Below are 26,064 nucleotides of genomic sequence, written 5' to 3'. Positions count from 1 at the left end.
AGTGGATAATTCAGGTAAAATAAAAAGTGAAAACCATAAATATGTAAATAATACTTATATAAGATATAGCAAATCTAATGTTGCAAGGGTTGGTTGGTAACCATCGCAGGGAGTAACCTCTAAGGGAAAAAGGAAGAAAAAGGAGTCTCTTAGTGTTATACTGATTAATTGATAAAATCATTAGATGAGAGCATTCAGAATACTCAAACTTTACAGAGCTTTAATGAAGCTCTGAGATATAAGTAGTAGAGATGTGTAGTATAGAAAATCCTCTGGCATACACAGGATCGATCTTCTAAAAAATCTCCAATTTATTAAAATGATTTGTAAAACAATTTTAAAACAATATAGGGAACAGCACAAATGAAAGAAACACAGATGTTCACAGTGAATTTCCAAATTAACTGTCCAGTCAGCTTCCCTTTCTAAGTGCCGGTCATGCGCCTTGTCCCTCTCTGTGACTTGCCCACAAAGTCTTCAATCTCCAAAGTACGTTTCACCACTATGAATGCAGCTTTTTCAAGGAGGATGATCCTGCTTGCCGGGGTTCAGATTTATAGTCCCTGTCTCCATCTGATGGGTCCTACATGTCATCACTCTGATGGGTACCAGTCTTTGTTAACCATTTCTTTGCTTTTTACATATTACATCAAGCTCTGTCAAACAAAGCAATATATTGGAGTATCATTGTTCATCATTTGATCGCATGAACAATCTTGTGATTTCAATGATGGGATTGGGTCAGGGGGCTCACAATAGGCATGCCATAAAAGAAAATGTTTAGGGTTACATGTAAAATTACTTAAAAGGACATAAAACCCAAAACTTTTCTTTCATTATTCAGACAGAGCATAACATTTTAAACAACTTTCCAATTTACTTCTATTATTTAATTTACTTCCTTCTCGTGTTATCCTTTGCTGAAAGGTTTATCTAAGTAAGCACATGAACAGCAAAGAACCTATGTTCTAGCTGCTGATTGGTGGCTGCATATATATACCGATTGTCATTGGCTCACCCATGCAGGGCCGCCATCAGGGGGTGACAGGGGTGACTCCTGTCAGGGGCCCAGTGGGCCAGGGGGGCCCCATGAGACAAGAACTAAAAAAAAAAAAAAAATTTTTTTTTTTTTTTTTTTTAATTTTGGCAGCCACCAGTGGGTACTACAGCAGAGTACTAATTGAGCATGGGAAATGTTTTTACAAGGAGTAAAGTATTAGCATTTGAGAGGATTTCTGAGTGTGCACTAAACCACTATGCACAGTGTGAGACAGACTTGGCACTTTGTACAGTGTGTGTCTGAGTCAGACAGCAGATCACTTTCATTTGCAGAGAGGGTAGGACTTATTTAGCAAATGTTTTTTATTTCTTTGTGCAATTTCGGATTGTAACTTCAGTGTGGTAGTAGTTGTATGGTGGGGCCAGAGGTCTATAAAAACACATTTTTTTCAGTAGCAGTGTATTTATGATTATTTGACAATGCTGTAGAAATTCTATATTTAAAACCATGCAGAAATGTTTCCTCCTCAATACACAAATGGTAGGTGCCCGTTTGGCAGATATGCATTTATATACATTATATATATTACATTCCAGTTTACTGCCACTTCATGCAAGGACTTTCCAGATGCAAGGAGGTATTTTATCTAAGATTTTTACATCTGTATAAAATGTTATATTCTCAGACTAAGATTGCTCAGTGTTTGAAATGAGACAGGTTAACTTAAAACTGTTCAGTTTACACTACAGTTGACTTAATTTTGAAATACATACCAACAAGCCTAAATCCTGCATTTAACCAGATCTAATGGTATGAGTACCACAGCTTATGGTTCCACCAAGACCATATAGAGTACAGCATTTTCAAAATCCATAAGTACAGCTGACAGATGGGAACATTTGTACACTATATTTGAAGTGGTGCTTTTGGTTGGGGAAAATGGGGAAAAAACAAACATGTGTCAACCTTTTAAAAGTACTTTTCTTCATCTAGCCATCTACCCAGATCATTAATGTACAATTTTGAATTCACAGAATTATTTTTGTTTGCACATTTACAAATATGATTCTTTAAAAAGTGATCTCTTAATTTCTGCATTTTTTTTTTATCATGCATGTCACACAACGTTGATTTAGGGGATGCAAGGTGCATCAATGTTTCCTCCTGTGAGTGTTTCTGTGGGTGTCTGTCTTTATGTCTTTGTGTTTTGGTTTGTGTCTCTGTGTGTATGTATTTTTTTTCTGTGGGTCTCTCTGTGAGGGTGGGTGTGCATGTCTTTGTGTATTTTCTCTGGATGCCTCTGTGAGGGTGGGTGTGTATGTCTGTGTTTACTGTGGATGTCTCTGTGAGGGTGTGTGTGTGTATGTATGTATGTCTGTGTTTTCTGTGGATGTCTCTGTGAGGGTGTGTGTTTTCTGTGGGTGTCTCTGTGAGGGTGTGTGTATGTCTTTGTGTGTTTTCTCTGGATATCTCAGTGAGGGTGTGTGTATGTATGTCTTTCTGTGTTTTATGTGGTTGTCTCTCTGTGTGTGTATGTCTTTGTGTGTTTTCTGTGAGTTTCTCTGTGTGTGTGTGTGTGTGTCTTTGTGTGTTTTCTGAGGCTGTCTCTGTCGGTGTTTCCTTGGGTGTATGTGCAAGTTTGAGTTTGTGTGTGTGTCCATTGTCTGTTCCTTTTTAGTACATTTTGACCTTACTACTGATTATTCACATCTTTCTACAGACTTTGAGACTAATAAGACCTTTCCGGAAGTCACCAATCCATCATTAAACCTTTAAATTATTGTTTAGGCAGTTCAGGGCCCTTCCTTTCAGCCACTGCATGCTGTTGTCATCATTTAGTTGGCATCTTCCTTTACAAAAAGATAATCAGAAATCCATATTTTGTTTTCTAAATCTCCTTTTTTGTTTTACAAAACTTTAGTCTACCTCATTACTTGTCAGGTCAATGTAAACAAGTGCTGAGTGTCTGTTTGGGTGTCTGTGTCTGAGTGTGTTTCTTTGCGTGTCTGCTAGAGAGTCTATATGTGAATCCTTATGTGTGAGTGTGTGTGTGTTTCAGTGTATGAGTGTGTCTGTGTGTTTGTATATTACTACCTTTACAACATTTCCAAGTTTAAATAGACACTTAAGAATAAATTGCATATACGTTTTAGTAACTTTGTCAAAAATTGCATATGTCAAGGGGGGGGGGGGGGGCCCTGATCAATGGTTAAGTCAGGGGCCCCAAAATTCCTAGTGGCGGCCCTGCACCCATGTGTTCAGTTAGAAACCAGTAGTACATTGCTGCTCCTTCAACAAATGATACCAAGAGAATGAAACAAATTAGATAATAGAAATAAACTAGAAAGTTGTTTAAAATTGTACTCTTTATCCGAATCATGAAAGAAAATGTTTGGGTTTCATGTCATTTTATGTAAAGGCTGGCTGATGTGGCACCCACTAAAAGCTCCTAGATTTTGGACTTCAATTTGTTAGTATAAGGGTTGCTAAGACTCCCGAGTGGCTTAAAGTACTAGTTTAACTGGGAGCAAAAAAACATCTATTTTTGTATCCAAAGTAAAAGGTAGCGAGAAAATGTATAGCAACTTTTCTTGTTTTATTATTTTTATTTAATTTTAAATTGAATAATAGAATCAGCGATGTACAACCATAAATGGATAAATCTAATCTAATCAAAAGGCAGAGGATAACGACAGGCAAGAGTATTTACCAGTACAGCAAATAAGCACTATATTTGTCATGTAAACATTCCGCAGATGCCATTGAGAACCAAGTGTCCCTTTAATTTCAAAAGGATAGAAAAAGACAATGAAGTAAAGATGGGAGTACAGTGTGATATATGAGGGAAGGGATAAGGTGAGGGGAAGAATAGGGGACAAGGGGGTTCGAAGACCAAATAAATTGTTATGTGATCTGATACAGCGGTAAATATAATACACCTAACTTTTGTATTGATGACATAGGGAGTCCTAATGTTGTAGATATTACTCCCTAATACATTTTCACTAAGAAGAAGCGCTTGCTTGTTTCTTTTATAAAAGCCATAACCATCCAGGTATAAAAGTTCAGTCTTGCGGGAAGTCCACATATCAGTTGTGGAAACTGTGGCAGACTTCTAATGTAGCGCAATTAATGAATGCACACTGTTTAGGGCAATTTGTAATAAAGTAAAATGTATTTGCATTAACATAATGAGGCCCATTTATCAAGCTCCGTATAGAGCTTGTGGGCCCGTGTTTCTAGCGAGTCTTCAGACTCGCCAGATACAGCAGTTATGAAGCAGCGGTCTAAAGACCGCTGCTCCATAACCCTGTCCACCTGCTCTGACAGGTTTAGCCACAATTCAACCCGATCGAGTACGATCGGGTTGATTGCCCCCCTCCCTGCTGGCGGACGATTGGTGCGAGTCTGCAGGGGGCAGCGTTGCACCAGCAGCTCTTGTGAGCTGCTGGTGCAATGCTGAATACGGAGAGCGTATCAGCTAGCTGCCAGTATTGCAATGATGTTCCTTCAGCAAAGGATAACAAGAGAATTAATCATATTTGATAATATAAGTTAATTTAAAAGTTGTTTAAAATGGTATGTTCTATCCAAATCATGAAAGAAAATTGTGAGGTTTCCTATCCCTTTAAGAAAGCAATATGTTTTTGGCCATGCCTGATTTGAATGTATCTTATTTTTTTAACTGGAGGTTACATGTTTTGTTTACCAGCTACAGCATATAGACACAATTAAATGGTTTATTAGACCTTCTTCACTTTGTTGTAAGCGCACTCTAGTAAAACATTGAAGAATGGCCTCTCTCTAAAATCTACTACATGAGAACAATTTCTGCCTTCCTCTCACAGAGATATTTTAACTTTCCGTTACATCTGTAATCATTCCAGTTTCTATTGGCAGGTGCTTCACAATTTGTAAGCAGTAGTGATACACAGTTTTCCAAACCATCATAATTATCTGGCTGCCGTATTCCCCAAAACCTAGGAAACAAAAAACACAGTAAGAATTTAATGTATTGCAATGTATTGCACTAGATCATAATCCAACCATTAAAATGACTTATGTTTTGTAAAGACTCAGCAATCAAATGTTAAAACTAATCTGCAGTTACCCTGGCAACCCCAAATCAGTCACAGAACATTTTTATAACCTATTGAAAAAAAACACCAACTTGTCATAATGACCAATGTGTCCATATATAGATTTCCTGCAATAATTTTTTTATTAGTACCTTTCAGTTATTTAATAATGTAAAAATATTATGTTAATTATATTGGGATTGGTTGTGGAGAAGTGAAGCGTAATTTTGTGCAAGATTCATAGCATAATTACAGTTCAGAGAAATTGATACCACATATATACCGTGAGCATTTGTGCTCTCGTATTACAAGTTGCAAGTTTTTGTGGTCAAGAGCAAAAATATTTTGTGTGCAAATTATCATGGTAGCAAGAAAAATGTGCATCCCATTGATAAGTAACCATTAACATACCAGTTTTACGTTAAACAAGTACAAATCTAATGCAATCAAATAAAAAAAATAGTTCACTTTTTCACAAACTTTAGATTTCTCACTGAAATTATTTACAAACAGCTTGTGCAATTATGGCAGAAATGGTTGTAAATGCTTCTCTGGGATCCCCTTTGTACAGAAATAGCAGACACATGGCTTTGGCATTATTTTTTGGTAATTAGAAGGCCGCTAAATTCCGCTGCGTACCACACTTGTATTATGCCCAGCGGTTAAGGGGTTAATTAGGTAGCTTGTAGGGAGCTTGTATGGTTAATTTTAGCTTTAGTGTAGAGATCAGCCTCCCACCTGACATATCCCACCCCCTGATCCCTCCTTGACCGCCCTCAAACAGCTCTCTTCCCTCTCCCACCTCACAATTGTCACCGCCATCTTAAGTCCTTGCACATATGCCCTAGAGAGATGCAACTGCACCTCACTGACAAGGCCCAAGGGAGGCTGAAACGTACGTCTGGGGTTTGTTGTTTTCTCTTGTTCAGAGAAGAATTGCCTGGTATTTCAGAGCTGGACTGTCATTGGGCAGGGTCAGACTGATATGCTACAGGATATTTTTTCTCTGTGAAAGGCATAATGTGCTAAAAGAGACTGCATCCTGAGTAAAAAGGGGAAACCAGACGTGGACTCCTTGCACACATGCCCTAGAGAGATGCAACTGCACCTTACTGACGAGGCCCAAGGGAGGCTGAAACGTACGTCTGGGGTTTGTTGGAGATCTTTTTCAGAGAAGAATTGCCTAGTATTTCGGCGCTGGACTGTCATTGGGCAGGGTCAGACTGATATGCTACAGGATATTTTTTTCTCTGTGAAAGTCATAATGTGCTAAAAGAGACTGCATCCTGAGTGGCACTGGCCTTGTGGACAAGCACAGAAGTTTTTCTAGCTTTTGTTCTGTCTCAGTTGAGTGCGTCTCTCTATTTTCTTGTTTTTTGAGTTGTAGTCACCCAAAGCACACAGTTTTAGTTCCCCATTTCCCTAGGGTCACAAAAACTAAGGCAAACATTGTTAGTTCTGCTTTTACTGGGGGCCCCAAAAACTAGTGTGGACCAATACGCTCGCCTAACAGTGCGAGCAGACCTGAATACGCTCTCCATATTTTTAAAAAAAGCCGGCAAAAAGCCACACACCAAGTACGGAGCGATGAGCATCGGACTGTTGTTAACTAACAGTCATCGATCTCACATCTATTCGGCTTTTTGCCAACTTTATTTATACCCTGTCACTAAACACCGCCACTATACTAAAATGTTTAACCCCTATCCCACTGCTCCCCGACACCGCCGCAACTGTAATAAAGTTATTAACCCCTATCTCGCCGTTCCCGGACCCCGCCACATCTGTAATAATCGGCTAGATTACAAGTTTTGTGGTAAGAGCGGCTCGGTGCTAACTTGCAAATTATTGCCACCGCTCACCTCCCTATAGCACTGCTATTACTGGTTTGCAAAAACCCGGCGTTAGCAAGCAATAAGTGAGCAATGAGCAAAATTGAGCTCCATACCGCACTCAAATACCAGCGCTGCTTGAGCTGGTTTTACGTGCTCGTGCACGATTTCCCCATAGACATCAATGGGGAGAGCCGGCTAAAAAAAAGCCTAACACCTGCAATAAAGGAGCGTAAAGCTCTGTAACGCAGCCCCATTAATTCCTATGGGGAAAGAAAATGTATGTTTACACCTAACACCCTAACATAAACCCTGAGTCTAAACACCCCTAATCTGCCACCCCCGACATCGCTGACACCTACATTACACTTATTAACCACTAATCTGCTGCCCCCGACACCGCCGCCACCTACATTACACTTATTAACCCCTAATCTGCCGCACCCATGTTGCTGTCACCCACCTACACTTATTAACCCCTAATCTGCTGCCCCCAATGTTGCCGCCACCCACCTACACTTATTAACCCCTAATCTGCTGCCCCCAATGTCGCCGCCACCTACATAAATTTAATAACCCCTAATCTGCCGCACCCAACGTCACTGCCACTATACTAAATTTATAAACCCCTAAACCTAACCCTAAGTCTAACCCTAACCCTAACACCCACTAACTTTAATATAATTAAAATAAATCTAAATAAAAATTACTATCATTAACTAAATAATTCCTATTTAAAACTAAATACCTGTAAAATAAACCCTAAGCTAGCTACAATATAACTAATAGTTACATTGTATCTGTCTTAGGTTTTATTTTTATTTCACAGGGAAGTTTTTATTTTAACTAGGGAGAATAGTTACTAAATAGTTATTAACTATTTACGAACTACCTAGTTAAAATAAATACAAATTTACCTGTAAAATAAAACCTAACCTGAGTTACACTAACACCTAACCTTACACTACAATTAAATAAATTACATTAATTAAATACAATGAACTAAATTACAAAAAAAACAAACACTAAATTACACAAAATAAAAAATTAATTATCAAATATTTAAACTAATTACACCTGATCTAATATCCCTATCAAAATAAAAAAGCCCCCACAAAAGTCCTCATCGAAGACGGCAGAAGTCTTCATCCAGACGGCATCTTCTATCTTCATCCATCCGGTGCAGAGCGGCTCCATCTTCAAGAAATCCCGCGCGGAGCATCCTCTTCAATCGACGGCTCTTCCAGAACAAAGGATCCTTTAAGGGACATCATCCAAGATGGCGTCCCTTGAATTCCGAATGGCTGATAGAATTCTATCAGCCAATCGGAATTAAATGGTAAAAAATCCTATTGGCTGATGCAATCAGTCAATAGGATTGAGCTTGCATTCTATTGGCTGATTTTTTACCCTTTAATTCTGATTGGCTGATAGAATTCAAGAATTCAAGGGACACCATCATGGATGACGTCCCTTAAAGGAACCTTCATTCTGGAAGAGTCGTCGATTGAAGAGGATGCTCCGCGCCGGATGTCTTGAAGATGGAGCCGCCCGCGCCGGATGGATGAAGATAGAAGATGCCGTCTGGATGAAGACTTCTGCCGGCTTGGATGAAGACTTCGGCCTGCTTAGATGAAGACTTCTGCCGGCTTCGATGAGGACTTCTGCCGCTTCATTGAGGATGGATGTCGGGTCTTCAAAAACTGTAAGTGGATCTTCGGGGGTTAGTGTTAGGTTTTTTTAAGGGTTTATTGTGTGGGTTTTAATTTAGGGTTTGGGCGGAAAAAGAGCTAAATGCCCTTTTAAGGGCAATGCCCATACAAATGCCATTTTCAGGGCAATGGGGAGCTTAGGTTTTTTAGATAGGATTTTATTTGGGGGGGTTGGTTGTGTGGGTGGTGGGTTTTACTGTTGGGGGTTGTTTGTATTATTTTTTACAGGTAAAAGAGCTGATTTCTTTGGGGCAATGCCCCGCAAAAGGTCCTTTAAAGGGCCATTGGTAGTTTATTGTAGGCTAGAGGTTTTTTATTTTGGGGGGCTTTTTTATTTGGATAGGGCTATTAGATTAGGAGTAATTAGCTTAAATATTTGATCATTTCTTTTTATTTTGTGTAATTTAGTTTTTTTTTTTATTTAGTATTTAATTCATGTAATTTATTTAATTGTAGTGTAAGGTTAGGTGTTAGTGTAAGACAGGTTAGGTATTATTTTACAGGTAAATTTGTATTTATTTTAGCTAGGTAGCTAGTAACTATTTACTAACTAGTCTACCTAGTTAAAATAAATACAAACTTACCTGTAAAATAAAAGTAAAACCTAAGATAGATACAATATAACTATTAGTTATATTGTAGCTAGCTTAGGGTTTATTTTATAGGTAAGTATTTAGTTAATGTAGGTTGCGGCGATGTTAGGGACAGCAGATTAGGGGTTAATAATATTTAATTTGTGTTTGCGATGCGGGAGTATGGCGGTTTAGGGGCTAATATTTTTATTATAGTGCCAGCGATGCCTGGAGCGGCAGATTAGGGGTTAATAATTTTATTTTAGTGTTTGTGATGCAGGAGGGCCTCGGTTTAGGGGTTAATAGGTAGTTTATGGGTGTTAGTGTACTTTGTAGCACTTTAGTTATGAGTTTTATGTTACGGCGTTGTAGCATAAAACCCATAACTACTGACTTTCAGTTTACAGTATGGATCTTGACGGTATAGGCTGTACCGCTCACTTTTTGGCCTCCCAGGCAAACTCGTAATACCGACGCTATGGAAGTCCCATTGAAAAAGGATTTTTGGAAGTTGCGGTAGTTACGTTGTGTTATGGCCAAAAAAGTGTGCAGTGCAGCTAGACCTGCAAGACTCATAATACCAGCGGTTGTGAAAAAGAGCCATAACAATGCTTTTTCACTCATACCGCAAAACTTGTAATCTAGCTGAAAGTTATTAACCCCTATCCCGCGGCTCCAGGACCCCGCCGCCACTAAATAAACGTATTAACCCCTAAACATCTGGCCTCCCACATCACTAACATTAACTAAACCTATTAACCCCTAAACCGCCAGCCCCCCACATCACCATAAACTAAATTAAGCTATTAACCCCTAAACCTAACAACCCGCTAACTTTATATTAAAATTACCACATCCCTATCTTAAGATAAATTTAAATTTACCTTTAGAATTAAAATAAACTATTTTTAAACTATTAATTAACCTACCGTAACTATTATACTACAATTACATTAAGCTAGCAATTGAATTAACAATTTTACATATTAAAAAACCTAACCCTACTCAAATTATTTAAATCTACTATTAAAAATTACTAAATTACAAAAAAAATAAACACTAAGTTACAAAAAATAAAAAACACTAAATTACGGAAAAAAAACCTACAAAGTATCAAAAATAAAAATTAATTACTCCTAATTTAATAGCCCTATCAAAATAAAAAAGCCCCCCCAAAATAAAATTGGAACAGCCAATAGGATGAGAGCTGCTCAAATCCTATTGGCTGATTGCAACAGCCAATAGGATTTTAGCAGCTCTAATCCTATTGGCTGATTGGAACCTTCCAGCCAATAGGAATGCAAGGGATGCCTTCTTGGATGACGTCACTTGCATTCAAGTTCCAGTTTACGGCGGTGATCGTATTGAAGAGGAGCTCAGCGCCGGATGTCTTCAGGATAGACCCGCTTCACGCCGGATGGATGAAGATAGAAGAGGCCACATGGATGAGGACTTCGCCGGATGGATGAAGATGGAAGAGGCCGCCCGGATGAAGGGTTCTTGCCGGCTGGATGGATCCTTCAAGCGGAACTTCAAAAACTGTTTAGTGTTAGGTTTATTTGTTTTTTTTGGGTGGGTTTTATTTTTAGAGTAGGGTCTGTGCAGGTTTAAGAGCTAAATGACCTTTTAAGGGCAATGCCCATACAAATGCCATTTTCAGGGCAATGGGGAAGTTTTTTAGATAGGCTTTTTATTTGGGGGGGTTGGTTGGTTGGGTGGTGGGTTTTACTGTTGGGGGGTGTTTGTATTTTTTTTTTACAGGTAAAAGAGCTGATTTCTTTGGGGCAATGCCCTGCAAAAGGCCATTGGTAGTTTTTTGTAGGCTAGGGTTTTTTTTATTTTGGGGGGGGCTTTTTTATTTGGATAGGGCTATTAGATTAGGTGTAATTCGTTTTTATTTTTAATGCTGTGTTTTTTTTATTTTTTGTAACTTAGCGTTTATTTTTTTTTGTAATTTAGTAATTTTTAATAGTATATTTAAATAATGTGAGTAGGGTTAGGGTTTTTTAATATGTAATATAGTTAATGTAATTGCTAGTTTAATGTAATTTTAGTATAATAGTTAGGGTAGGTAAATTAATAGTTTAGAACTGGAAGCGGTTAGGCAGGTACTGCTCCAAACATCTTTGTAAAAGAACACACTTTATTCGAAATCTTTAAAAGAATTTAACAGACATGGCAGCTAGAGAGCAGACTATTAATAGTTTAATATAGTTTATTTTAATTCTAGAGGTAAGTTTAAATTTATTATAAGATAGTGATGTTGTAATTTTAATGTAAAGTTAATAGCTTTATTTAGTTGCGGCGGGGTCCGAGAGCAGTGGGATAGGGGTTAATACATTTATTTAGTGGGGGGCAGGGTCCGGGAGCCGCGGAAAAGGGGTTAATACATTTTATTTATGTTGCGGCGATGTCGGGGGGGCAGATTAGGGGTGTTTAGACTAGGGCTTATGTTAGGGTGTTAGGTGTAAACGTTACTGGTTTTCTACCATAGAAATCAATGGTATATCTGGCAGCATCGAACATGAACTTTCGCTGCTTTCAGACTCCCATTGATTCCTATGGTATCTGCGGCCTCCAGGGTGGCGGATTGAAAACCAGGTACGCTAGGGCCGGAATAGCCGCGTTAACTATTTGATAACTTTGAAAAAGTGTTAAATAGTGCCGAATGTGTATTCGGAACATCTGTAATGATGTAAGTATCGATCTGTGTCGGATTGAGACCGGCGGATCATATGTTACGTCACAGATTTCAACTTTTGCCAGTCTGTAGAGTTTGATAATTAGGTCGAATCAAGCTCGTCACAATTACGCTGCAGAATTCCGGGCGTATTTACGGTTGAAGACTTGATAAATATCCCCCTTAAAGTGAAAGTCAACCCTAGCATTTCACAAATGCTAGGATTGGCTATTGAGATAAAGGGGACTTTCATTCAGGAAGTATAAAATACTTCATGCAGAAAGCTCCTTTATTTGCTTCAAGCGAACGTCGCTCTGAGCTGCTATGGCAGCCCACAGCAAATCGCTATTTTGCCAAAAGGTGATGTTTTTACCTCTTAGCAAATATCATGCAGTAAACTCGGCTCCCAAGGGTGCCAAACCGGATTTACCGCAACGCTATTTGCTAAGAGGTGAAAATGTCACCTCTCAAGCAAAACAGCGTTCTGCTGTGGGCTGCCCTAGCAGCTCAGAGCGGTGATCGCTTGAAACTAATAAAGGAGTTTTCTGCATGAGGTATTTTATACTTCATGAATGAAAGTCCCCTTTATTTGTTTCAATAGTCAATCCTGGAGGGGGGCGTGTCTAGGCGGTGGCCATGAATGGTCGCAATTTCAGGAGCTCCTGACATCAGATAGATAACCCGCCAATTATCTATTAAACACCAGACCATCTTGTCATAAAATTATTATATATCTCTGCTGGGGGATCTGAAGATCTTGCTGACACCCTGCTTTGTGTTTTTATGACTGCGGTCTCCTGAACTGGACCACTGAGGCCCTTGTGGCGGACTTACTCTGGATCTCAGCACCCCCCCCCCCCCCACCAAACCGCTGGGAACTACAGTCGTGAGTAGACTGTTCTCTACATAACTACACTGATATACCGCAATCCATAAACTTATTAGTCATGGGGGAACTCTGTTCTGCCATTCAAGCACTTCTAGAAGACTTTGAGCTCAAATTTTGTGAGAAGATGGCGGACTTGCTTCCATCACTACAGTCTGAAGATATACTGTACAGACAGATAGACCTTCATTGGGATGTGCAACCAATGAAGCAAACACAGGCTCCAACAAAAACATGTGGCGAACGGCTTCCTAGCTACCTACCTCTCAGACACGGCACAGAAGGACTGCGCAGAAAACATGATACAGCTGTTATCCACACATCTACATAGATGCCATGACACAAGGGACACAAAATTTGAACAGACCGGACCACTAAAATAAGAGCCAAGTGTTCCTTATGGCTTACTATATGGACTGCAACAGGGGGAGTTTCGGAACCTCAGTGCGAAGTTGGTTTCACAGCCTCATAGGTCTTATGGAGGATTATCCTCGCGAAAAAATCTGCATCCAAGGCGCTGAACGTACGGCACTTCTCCTAAAGCCGGACACCTTCAATATAACTATCAGAGTATACTGTATACTGACATCAGGAAGGGTGTTGGATAGGTGTTAGGTATATTCCCTTACTTACTCCCCAGGCTCACCCCAGCAAGTAGGGGACTAGTAGAATATTCCAACCTAGAGTGACATTTATGAGGGTCTCTAACCGGATGTCATACTGTCAGTAATATTGCACCTTTAATTTGTTTGGCTTACAAGACAGCTAGTGCTGAGGTATATATCGTCATGTATTATGTGCCTGTTGTTAGTAATCCAATCTTGGTTTGTATAAGGGAATGATTGTTTTCTGGGGTAAATGTTTTGTTCTATTTATAAAATTTAGTTATTAGGTACTTAATTATATAAGATATTCTTATACTCTATTGTGATACAACCCCATAACTGGTCAGAGGTATCTTTTTTACCCCCTTATTATACATTGCTTTAGTTATTAGGCACCCATTTACCCTAGTTCTCCAGTCACACTTACTATATGATATTAATGACCATTAATGCTAGGTAGATGCTTTGGCTTTCATTATAGTATTCTTCCCACAAGGATTGCTATAAAACAAGTATATTCCTTGCCCTAAGTCCCTTTCCTGGATGACAATATAACATATATGTGCTTATGGTTGATTACTTTATGACCTTTACTAGGTATAATGCACTTATGAGTTGATCAACATACATACGCTTTGAAAGTTTCAGTTTCACTTTTCTAAGCACTGCTATAAAGATTTCATTGTTAACTCTTATAGTTATGTATGGTCCTATTTAAAGCAGGAGGTGCAAGGTTGAAATAAATCATTTTAGTTAACGTCACATTACAGCAATGCCTTACTTTATATATTAGCAGAGGCTAGATACTATACTAAAACATACTCAAACATATTAGCGTTAAACACATATTTCCCATGTGGCTAGTTGTGTTTTTATATCAAACAAGCTCTGAGAGACGGCATAGCTTGGATATAACGACTATGTCATTCTTTTTTATAACAGTATTATGTTTTATATTGACAATCCTATACATTATTTGATTCTATAACTACACAAAAGTTCCATATATACTTTCAGAAAAGCTTGATCTAAATATGTTTAGTGTTCTCATATTTAAGTTTTCAAAGTTTCCCTATGATAGTTAATACTTATATTTGATGGATTAACCTTTAAAGGGACAGTCAACACTTACTTTAACATGTTTTTATATTGAAAATAACAAAACGGAGGTCCGCCTACACTATACCCCTCCTGCCTTCTGTCCTAATCAGCGGCGCTAACTACGCTAATACCCGGTAAATATGGATGCCGGACTCCCCCCACCATTACGTAGCTGCCTTCTTTTTCAACTGATAAGCAAATCAGAATCCAGTCCTCGGACAGAAATTGCACGGTGCATACTTAAATACACTTTTGAAACAGCTATAGCTTTTATTAGAAGCATTTTTGCCAATACATGTATATTACAAAAATGATTCTTTTCAAAACTGAAATGCATCCATATGGATTCCAATTTTAGCTGGAATGTCCCTTTAACTGTCAGGAAAACAATGCTTATATGATATTTTCTTACATTAAATACAATGCACTTCCATCTACCCATATGAATTCAGAGGTCTTGGGCATTTTGTATAACCCAATCCAAAAAGCCTCACATTTGAGAGTTGTAGACAAGAAAACCTAAATATAAAAACAGAGAAAAATGTATTATAACCCAAGAACTCAAATCTCAATAAACAGCACACCTGATATAGATATGTTTCTTAACATTTCCCACTAAGGGCCAGATTACAAGCTCCACTTAGTAATGTGCGCTGGTATTACAAGTTGAAAGCAATGCGAACGTGAGCGTGCTTCTATAGGCTCAAATAGGAGGCTCGTTCTCATGCTGTAAGACACGGCATGAGAACTCGCACATCGCAGGGGGTAAGTAGCACAGCGATGGCAGCAATTTGTAAATGTATATGTATATGCTTATTTACATATATATTTGTGTTAACAAGTGTATATACACATCTAAACACATAAATATATATGTATATAAGCATATACCTATATATTCACTGGGAACACACAATTCCCATAGACCGCAATGTACAGGCACTTTTCAGTGCCGCCACTTTAAAGCCCCAAAACTGGCTAGTGCAGGTTTTTTTAAATAAAAAACTATAATGCCCTCTATTTTGAGGGCATTTGGGGCACTTTTAGAAAATTAACCAATCTCTGGTTAATCTTCTGGGCGCTAATTGCAACGGCAGCAGCAAATGTGCAAAATCGGTATTCCACTTGTAATCTAACCCTAAGTAATTACAGCCATTATTAGAATGAAATCTGCTTTCTCAGAAAATCCATTACCCCTTGCATTTTGCTGATAGGGACACAATCCATTCAGTATACTGAGATGTCGGTAAGCCCTACTGCACATTACATTAACAGTTTAATTTTTAATCCTGTTTTTAGGTGCTTGGTACATTCAGTTTAAGCAGAGCTACATTTATCATAATTATGGATGTAGAGAGATCGCTAATTGAGAACCTGTTCACCTGTAATAGCAGTGAGCAGGCAGGGGACTCTACGTTCACTGCCTGTATTTAACACCGCACAAGTGTTTTTTTGTGCAGCGCTGCACCCTGCTTGTGCACAACCAGGGACTATCAATCACCATGAGTGAGGGTGTTTGGTGTGTTTGAACTTAGCTATATCAGAGGTTAAGAAGAGAGTCTGCTCCCACTGTTTGATAAATGGAGCCCTCCTGTCAGTCTTTCTAGAAAATAAACAAGAAAATAGACACTAGAAACCCCTCTTTCTGCCTTTTGGTCCGAGTTGCACACAAAAAGTAGTAATAAATGTTATAAACTTCATATTCATTCATTTCAATGGTATATCATTTTATTACAGTGTGAATATGGTTATATTTGTTTGAAAATTACATGAGAAATTAATAATAATGAATACCTAAATTCTGTATAATATGGACACATTAAATTGTTTTAAAGGTAACTTTTTTTTAAAGAAATACATCTACCTTTTATTTTTAAGAATCACCCTATGCAGAATAATTATACCACTGGGCCTCACCTTGTAGGAAGGCCTCAATTAACTAAAGGGCCAGAAGGGGCCCTAGACATTTGGGCCTGGTTGTAGTTGGGACCTTTGAGACCCTGTAGTTAAGCTCTTACCCTTACCCATGAGGCAGGACACAGGTAAACACAACATTACATGTAACAGATAGACACAAGGTTATAGCACAAAGGGTGTAGTATGCAAGTATATACTCGAGGACAGACAACTGGCAGACACTAGGGGCAACATTACATATGTGGCGTAAATTTCAGCGCAACAGCTCAATCCCACGCCGCCCGTAAATTCCCCTCACACAACGGGTAAATCACATAAAGCGTGCCGGCAGATCATACACTGCCATAAGTCCGATAAACTGCTGATGTTCAGAAATGTGTGGAAATACACATTTCTGGAGTAGCCAGTGACTTATGGCAGTTTATGAAGTAAAAAAATAATAATGTAAAAACACAAGTAAAAATCGAATCCGCCTCTCAAAACTAAACCCGTCACGTCAAAACCCCTATATCCGCCATCACCCCACATTGCAACTAATAATAAAAAGTATTAACCCCTAATCCACCAACCCCCCACAACGCAAAGTACCTAATTACCCAATTAACCCCTAATCTGCCATCCACCACAGCACAAACAACCTTTTTAAACTATTAACCCCTAAGCCGCAAACCCCCCACAATGTATTTTTTAATGTAAAAGAGGTGATTTCTTTAGGGCAATGCCTTTTAAGGGCTATTGGTAGTTTAGTGTTAGATTAGGGGGTGTTTTTATTTTGGGGTGTTTTTTTTTTTTTATAGGGGTATTAGACTAGGTTTAATTGTTTTTATTTTGGATAATTTTGTTTATTATTTTTTGTAATCTTAGATTTTTTTTATTTAATATTACATTTTTTTTATGTAATATTAGATTTTGGTTTTTAATGTAATGTTATTTTTTTAATGTAATGTTAGGTTTTTTATTATAATAGGAAGTTAGGATTTTTTAATTTTGCTAATTTTTTATATTTTTTTTTAGGGAGATATTGTTTTTTTATTTCATGATAATGTAGTTAATTGGGGTTAATTTAGGGGGTGTTAGGTTAGGGGGCTTAGTGATTAGATAGCTACTTTGCATTGTGGGGGATGGCGGTTTAGGGGTTAATAGTTTAAATAGGTAGTTTGCATTGTGGGGGGGGTGGCAGTTTAGGGGATTATTAGTTTAAATAGGTACTTTACGTTGTGGGAGTTGGCGGATTAGGGGTTAATAGGGTAATTAGGTACTTTGCGTTGAGGCTGAATGGCGGTTTAGGGGTTAATAACTTTCGGCTAGATTATGAGTTTTGCGGTATGAGTGAAAAAGCAGCGTTATGGCTCTTTTTCACTACCGCTGGTATTACGAGTCTTGCAGGTATTTCTGTAACACACACTTTTTTGGCCGTAACGCAACGTAACTACTGCAGCTTTCAAAAAGTACTTTTTCAATGGGACTTCCATAGCGCCGGTATTACTAGTTTGCCTGTCCGGCCAAAAAGTCAGCGGTACAGCCTATAACTACAAGATCCATAACGTAAACTGAAAGTCAGTAGTTATGGGTTTTGGGCTACAAAGCTGTAGCATAAAACTCATAACTAAAGTGCTACAAAGTACACTAACACCCATAAACTACCTATTAACCCCTAAAACGAGGCCCTCCCGCATCGCAAACACTAAAATAAAATTATTAAGCCCTAATCTGCCGCTCCGGACATCGCCGCCACTAGAATAAACATATTAACCCCTAAACCGCCGCCCTCCCGCATCGCATACACAGGTTAAATATTATTAACCCCTAATCTGCTGTCCCTAACATCGCCGCAACCTACATTACAGTTATTAACCCCTAATCTGCCGCCCCCAACGTCGCCGCCACTATACTAAAGTTATTAACCCCTAATCCTAAATCTAACCCTAACACCCACTAACTTTAATATAATTAAAATAAATCTAATTAAAAATTCCTATCATTAACTAAATAATTCCTATTTAAAACTAAATACTTACCTATAAAATAAACCCTAAGCTAGCTACAATATAACTAATAGTTACATTCAGTGGCGTCACTAGGGGGGGGCGGGCCGCACCTGGGTTACACCCTCCAGGGGGTGACACCAAAAAAAAAAAAAAATTTTTTTTTTTTTTTTTTTTTATTGAAATTCAAAGAAATACAATGTTGAGATGCATAGATTTTTTTTTTATTAGAGGGGCTGGCATTTGTGAACATTGGTGGGACTGGGGAAGTTGTAGACACACAATTTTTTTGCCCCTTGAGCCAGTGCTGCAATTTCAACAAATAGTTTTTCCGGCTGCTTTTGCTTGTTTGTACTTTGCTTCTCCCCTGCCCAATTTCGCTATGAATGTTGTGGGCATGCCGTGGGGCTTGCAAAGTTGCACTGCTAGCCTAAACCTGCCTGCCTATCTGTGCTCACTGCTCAGTGACATGTGGAGCAGTGGAGTCACTCACTGCTGTGCTGTCTCTCTAAACGGGAACTGGCAAATCATGAGGGGATGCCTGGCACCTGACCGCATGACTGTTTGCACTGTCTTTAAAGTGAAGGAGCCACGTATGATGCCCACCAGACCATTACGGTTACGGTACACTAAGTGCACACTGAACAGGTAGGAGGGCGAGCGGGGGTCTGGGGGTGGGCAGAGTGCAGAGGTGATTGGCCATAAGAAGCGGTAGGCACGCGGCCCGGGGCTGTGCACTGACAGGCTTGGAACAGAGTCAGAGAGCAGAATTTTCATAGTTTTCGCCTAAACCTTTTCTTTTGTGATTTATTTTTAGAGTGCTCTGTTTATCTTTCATTTGATGTTCTGCTGAGCCAGGGAGCAGCTCTAGGCATGAGCTTCATAATTAATGCAGTGCAGTTTACATATTTTGTAAGTGTGTGTCTGAGTTTTTGTGTGTGTGTGTCTGAGTGTGTTTCTGAGTGTTTGTGTGTGCATCTGAGTATGTTTTTAAGTGTGTCTGAGTGTTTGTATGTGTGTGTGCCTGTGTTTTTGTGTGTGTCTGCTTTCTGGGGGGGGGGGGTGACACCATAACTTACAGCACCGGGTGACACCAACCCTAGTGACGCCACTGGTTACATTGTATCTATCTTAGGTTTTATTTTTATTTTACAGGCAAGTTTGTATTTATTTTAACTAGGTAGAATAGTTACTAAATAGTTAGTAACTATTTACTAACTACCTAGCTAAAATAAATACAAATTTACTTGTAAAATAAAACCTATCCTGTCTTACACTAACACCTAACCTTACACTACAATTAATTAAATTACATTAAATACAATTAACTAAATTACAACAACAAAAAACACTAAATTACACAAAATAAAAAATAAATTATCAGATATTTAAACTAATTATACCTAATCTAATAGCCCTATCAAAATAAAAAAAGCCCCCCCAAAATAAAAAAAAAACCCTAGCCTAAATTAAACTACCAATAGCCCTTAAAAGGGCATTTTGCGGGGCATTTCCCCAAAGAAATCAACTCTTTTACCTGTAAAAAAAAATACAAACAACCCCCCAACAGTAAAACCCACCACCCACACAACCAACCCCCCAAATAAAAAAATCTAAAAAACCTAAGCTCCCCATTGCCCTGAAAAGGGCATTTGTATGGGCATTGCCCTTAAAAGGGCATTTAGATCTTTTTCAGTGCCCAAATCCTAAGCTAAAAAAAACCCACCTACTAAACCCTTAAAAAAAAACTAACACTAACCCCCGAAGACCCACTTACAGTTTTTGAAGACCTGACATCCATCCTCAACGAAGCGGCAGAAGTCCTCATCGAAGCCGGCAGAAGTCTTTATCCAAGCGGCCGAAGTCTTCATCCAGACGGCATCTTCTATCTTCATCCATCCGGCGTAGAGCGGCTCCATCTTCAAGACATCTGGCGCAGAGCATCCTCTTCAATTGACGTCTTCTTGCAGAATGAAGGTTCCTTTAAATGACGTCATCCAAGATGGCATCCCTTGAATTCCGATTGGCTGATAGAATTCTATCAGCCAATCGGAATTAAAGGTGAAAATATCCTATTGGCTGATGCAATCAGCCAATAGGATTGAGCTCGCATTCTATTGGCTGTTCCAATGAGCCAATGGAATGCGAGCTTAATCCTATTGGCTGATTTGATCAGCCAATAGGATTGAAGTTCAATCCTATTGGCTGATTGCATCAGCCAATAGGATTTTTTCAACCTTAATTACGATTGGCTGATAGAATCAGCCAATCAGAATCTAAGGGACGCCATCTTGGATGACGTCACTTAAAGGTACCTTTATTCGTCGGGTAGTCGTCGTTGGAAGAGGATGCGTTGTGCCGGATGTCTTGAAGATGGACTCGCTCCGTGCCGGATGGATAAAGATAGAAGATGCCGTCTGGATGAAGACTTCTGCCCATCTGGAGGACCACTTCTCCCGGCTTGGATGAAGACTTCTCCTGGCTTCGTTGAGGACTTCTTTTATTTGGGGGGTTGGTTGTGTGGGTGGTGGGTTTTACTGTTGGGGGGGTTGTCTGTAAAAAATTTTACAGGTAAAAGAGCTGATTTCTTTGGGGCAATGCCCTGCAAAAGGCCCTTTTAAGGGCTAATTGTAGTTTAGTTTAGGCTAGGGTTTTTTATTATTTTGGGTGGGTTTTTTTTCTTTTTTTTTTCTTTCAATTTATTTTTATTTTTCATCAATATGAAAGAAAACAATCAACAGTACGATCTAAGCGTACTACAAGTACAAGTCACATGTTCATACATGGATACAGTATCATACCACAAAATATATTAACAGTATAACAAGAATGGCATAACATTGTGGATTCCAGCTCTCCTTAACACACAAAAGGAAGCCAACTGGGTCCGTAAACCAGAACATAAAGGGGAGGAGGGAGGGAAGTAGGGATGGGGGGGGTTAGGGGGGGAAAACCGACTTAAAAATTTAATTTACTAATATATATGTGGGTCACCTATTATTAGAGGGGAAGGGTTAGGAGAAGGAGGCTTTGCCCCCTCCCATTGGTTAGAAGCATCTATTTTAAGTCTCGAAGCTAGGGAGCCACATGGTGTTAAATCTATCCTCCCAATCTGACCAGATTAATTCGAAAGAGTCTGATTTACCCATAGTGTAATAAATATTTCATTCCATTGAATAAATATAAGCCATCAAGGAGACAACATCTGACCATGTGGGGGGGGGGGGGGGCTGGTCCTTTTCCAGGCCCTAGCTATGGAGAGCTTGACAGCAGAAAATAAATAAATGCATAGTGTGCCTTGGTGTCTGGGTAGTTTATATGTACCTACCTGAAAAAGGGCCACTTCAGGGGACCTGGGGATAGAGATTCCCATGCGTGCTAATGTGGTAAAGCTCTGAGTCCAGAGCGATTGAAGTTTGGGGCAATGCCACCATATATGGAGCATATCACCAATGTGGGCGCATTCCCTCCAGCAGGCCATAGAGGCCATGGGAAAGAGCGCGGCCAACCTGGTTGGGACATAATACCAGTGCATAAGGAGCTTAATGTACGTTTCATATATAGTGACACAGTGTAACACCTTTTTTGTAAGTAAGAGTGTGCGATGCCATTCCTCCACAGGAATTGAAATATTCAACTTCTGTTCCCATTTAAGAATATGTGGGGCCCTATCTACTGGAGTCACGCCTTCCATGAGAGTATAGTGAAGTGATAATGGTTTGCCTAATCGGCGTCCCTGCTGCCACCTGGCCTCCCAAATAGTCGGCTGAGGGCTTTTTTTATTTTGATAGGGCTATTAGATTAGGTGTAATTAGTTTAAAGATCTTGTAATTTGTTTTTTAATTTTCTGTAATTTAGAGTTTTTTTTTGTAATTTAGCTAATTTTATTGAATTTAGTTAATTGTATTTAATTTAGGGAATTTATTTAATTGTAGAGTAAGGTTAGGTGTTAGTGTAACTTAGGCTAGGGTTTATCTTACAGGTAAATTTGTATTTATTTTAGCTAGGTAGTTATTAAATAGTTAATAACTATTTAGTAACTATTCTACCTAGTTAAAATAAATACAAACTTGCCTGCAAAATAAAAATAAACCCTAAGCTAGATACAATGTAACTATTAGTTATATTGTAGCTATCTTAGGGTTTATTTTACAGGTAAGTATTTAGTTTTAAATATGAATTATTTAGTTATTAATAGTAGGTTTTCTTTAGATTTATTTTAATTATATTTGTTAGGGGGTGTTAGGGTTAGGGTTAGACTTAGGTTTAGGGGTTAATAAATATAATATAGTGGTGGCGACGTTGGGGGTGGCAGATTAGGGGTTAATAAATGTAGGTAGATGGCGGTGATGTTAGGGGCGGCAGATTAGGGGTTAATAATATTTAACTAGTGTTTGCGATGCGGAAGTACGGCGTTTTAGGGGTTAATATGTTTATTATAGTGGCGGCGACGTTGGGGGCGGCGAATTAGGGGTTAATAAATATAATGTAGGTGGCGGTGATGTCCGGAGCGTCAGATTAGGGGTTAATAAGTATAATGTCGGTGTCGGCGATGTCGGGGGCAGAAGATTAGGGGTTAATAAGTGTAAGATTAGGGGTGTTTAGACTCGGGGTTCATGTTAGGGTGTTAGGTGTAAACATAAATTTAGCTTCCCCATAGGAATCAATGGGGCTGCGTTACTGAGCTAAACGCTGCTTTTTTGCAGGTATTAGACATTTTCTCAGCTGGCTGTCCCCATTGATGCATATGGGGAAATTATGCACGAGCATGTAAAACCAGCTCACCGCTGCCTTAAGCAGCGCTGGTATTGGAGTGCGGTATGGAGCACAATTTTGCTCTACGCTCACTTTTTGTCTTTTAATGCCGGGTTAGCAACGCACCCCTCTTACCGCAAAACTCGTAATCTAGCCGATAAAGATAAATTATTATTTTTTGAATATTATATAATTGAAATCGAATTATTAGAAAAATTTGAATCAAATATTACATTTAAATAAAACATAAGAAATACTAGTACATTAAACAAATGTTAGAATGGTAGAACGAACGAATAAATGTGTTATAATTTGTTTCATTTTTTGAATGTTGCAAAACATTCACCCATCCCTACTAATAATATATAGTTTTATTATTCTTTCATAAAATTGTTACTCATTCAAAGCATATTATGTTACCTGCTGCTGCTGCCGCAATCACTACCACCAACCACACTGTCACTACCAGTGCAGAGTCTCTGTTCTCTCAGAGACAAATGTAATTTTCAAGGCCATTGTCTGCGCCTAGAAGAGTAGCAACAGTTACAGCAGCAACAGCAGGGTCACCTTTAGCATCTTTTGTAGAATGCATGAGTAGGAGATATGTAGAGCCCACCACTACTATGACTAGTAGCATTAGCATCAGTAAGGTTCGTTTAAGCCCACCCATAAAACAAAAGCAGACAGTGAGGGTAACTGAAGGTCAAAGTGCTGAATTGACATTATTTGGTTCAAAGCCTATTAGTATGACCGGGAGCAGGTCTGAGGATACCACACAGCATCCATGTTCACGTCAACTCTTTAGTCTATTCCCAAAAACACTTGTACCAGTGTTCACCCCAGTGCCACCATCAGATCTACTACTGCCAGTTCCACCACTAACCCAATTTCCTCCATATTTTTAAAGAAGTAGACAGGTGAGTTTATCAGAATCAATCTCATTGTGTAAAGTAGTCAGGGAGGAAAGGGAATTATTAAGCAGATTTCTGTCTCTGGTTTGGCAGATAAGCATATTATTCTGACTCCTAGCATGTCTTCTATAGCTGCCCTATACGCTGAACCAGGAGGAACTTGATTATTATGAGCCTGAGGAGATAGTGACAGAGGAGATTCCATTAAAGGCTATTAGGCTGTGCATTGTGGCTTTCCGGCCAGAAGTTCTCTCCATCACCACCACCATCTCCATTAGTAGAGCAGTTAGTTAGTGCATCAGTGTCAACTGCTTCCCATGTTGCCAGTTGCCATCTCTACTAGTAGTGTATCCTGAGCAAGATTTATTAATGTAGGCACAAGCAGTCAGTGTGTTCCTTGTAGCACAACCATTTTGTAAGAGAAGTTTATTAGCCACTCTAAAATAAGGCAGCAGTGCCAATTAAAGTCCTTTAGAACTTAAAGGGACAGTCTACTCCAGAATTGTTATTGTTTAAAAAGATAGATAGTCCCTTTAATACCCATTCCCCAAGTTTTGCATAACCAACACTGTAATATTAATATATGTGTGATTGCCTTGTATCTAAGCCTCTTCAGACTGCCCCCTTATTTCAGTTCTTTAGAAAGACTTGCATTTCAGCCAATCAGTGCCCTCTCATAAGCGACTCCACAGGCATGAGCACATTGTTATCTATATGGCACACATGAACTAACGCAATCAAGCTGTGCAAAAATGTTAAATGCATTCAGACAAGCAGCGGCCTTCAAAAGCTTAGAAATTAGCATATGAGCCTACTTAGCTTTCAACTAAGAATACCAAGATAACAAAGCAAATTTGATAATTAAAAGTATATTGCAAAGTTGTTTAAAATTACATTCCCTATCTGAATCAAGAAAGTTTAATTTTGACAAGATTGTCCCTTTAAGTGCTGGACAATTTCAACTGAAATTTCCATAATGCTTGCTGAATTCAGCTTGTTAAACAGGCATCTTGAATTTGTTATTATGTTACTGCAGTGAGAGTGTTTGTAAGAACTAAAACAACTTAATCCTCCAGTTAACCCCTTAATGACCAAGGACATGCCAGGCACATCCTACAAAAAGTGTCAGTTAATGACCAAGGACGTGCCTGGCACGTCCACTGGAGTTTGAAGCACTGGAAGCGATCGTGATCACTTCAAGACACTTCCAGGGTATTGCAGCAATGCCTCAATATTGAGGCATCATGCAATACCCTTTTTTAAGCAAACCGATGCATCGTTGGTGGCATGGGAGGGAGGCGGGTGGGTGGCCCATCGCTGGAGCAGTTCTGTCATCTAGTTCTGTCAGGATCGCGTGAGGGGGCGTGTGTGCGTGCTACATAAACTATGTTGTAAGTGAAGGAGCCGGAGGGAGAGGGAGGGGGGGAATTGGTGTTATGAAAGGGATCTTCTAATTACCAAAAAGCAACACCAAAGCCATATATGTCTGCTATTTCTGAACAAAGGGGATCCCAGAGAAGCATTTACAACCATGTGTGCCATAATTGCACAAGCTGTTTTGTAAATAATTTCAGTGAGAAACCTAAAGTTTGTGAAAAAGTTCATGATTTTTTTTTTATTTGATCGCATTTGGCGGTGAAATAGTGGCATGAAATATACCAAAATGGGCCTAGATCAATACTTTGGGTTGTCTACTACACTACACTAAAGCTAAAATTAACCCTACAAACTCCCTACAAGCTACCTAATTAACCCCTTCACTGCTGGGCATAATACAAGTGTGGTGCACAGCGGCATTCAGCTGGCTTTACCAAAAAGTAATGCCAAAGCCATAAATGTCGTCTGTTTCTGAACAAAGGGGATCACAGAGAAGAATTTACAACTATTTGTGCCATAATTACACAAGCTGTTTGTAAATAATTTCAGTGAGAAACCTAAAGTTTGTGAAAAAGTTAATGATTTTTTTTTATTTGATCGCAATTTAGCGGTTAAATGGTGGCATAAACACCACAGAAATGCAAAAATAGCC

The sequence above is a fragment of the Bombina bombina genome, chromosome 2 (assembly GCF_027579735.1).
Source record: "Bombina bombina isolate aBomBom1 chromosome 2, aBomBom1.pri, whole genome shotgun sequence".
Lineage (NCBI taxonomy): Eukaryota > Metazoa > Chordata > Amphibia > Anura > Bombinatoridae > Bombina > Bombina bombina.
Note: the sequence above shows the minus strand (reverse complement) of the source record.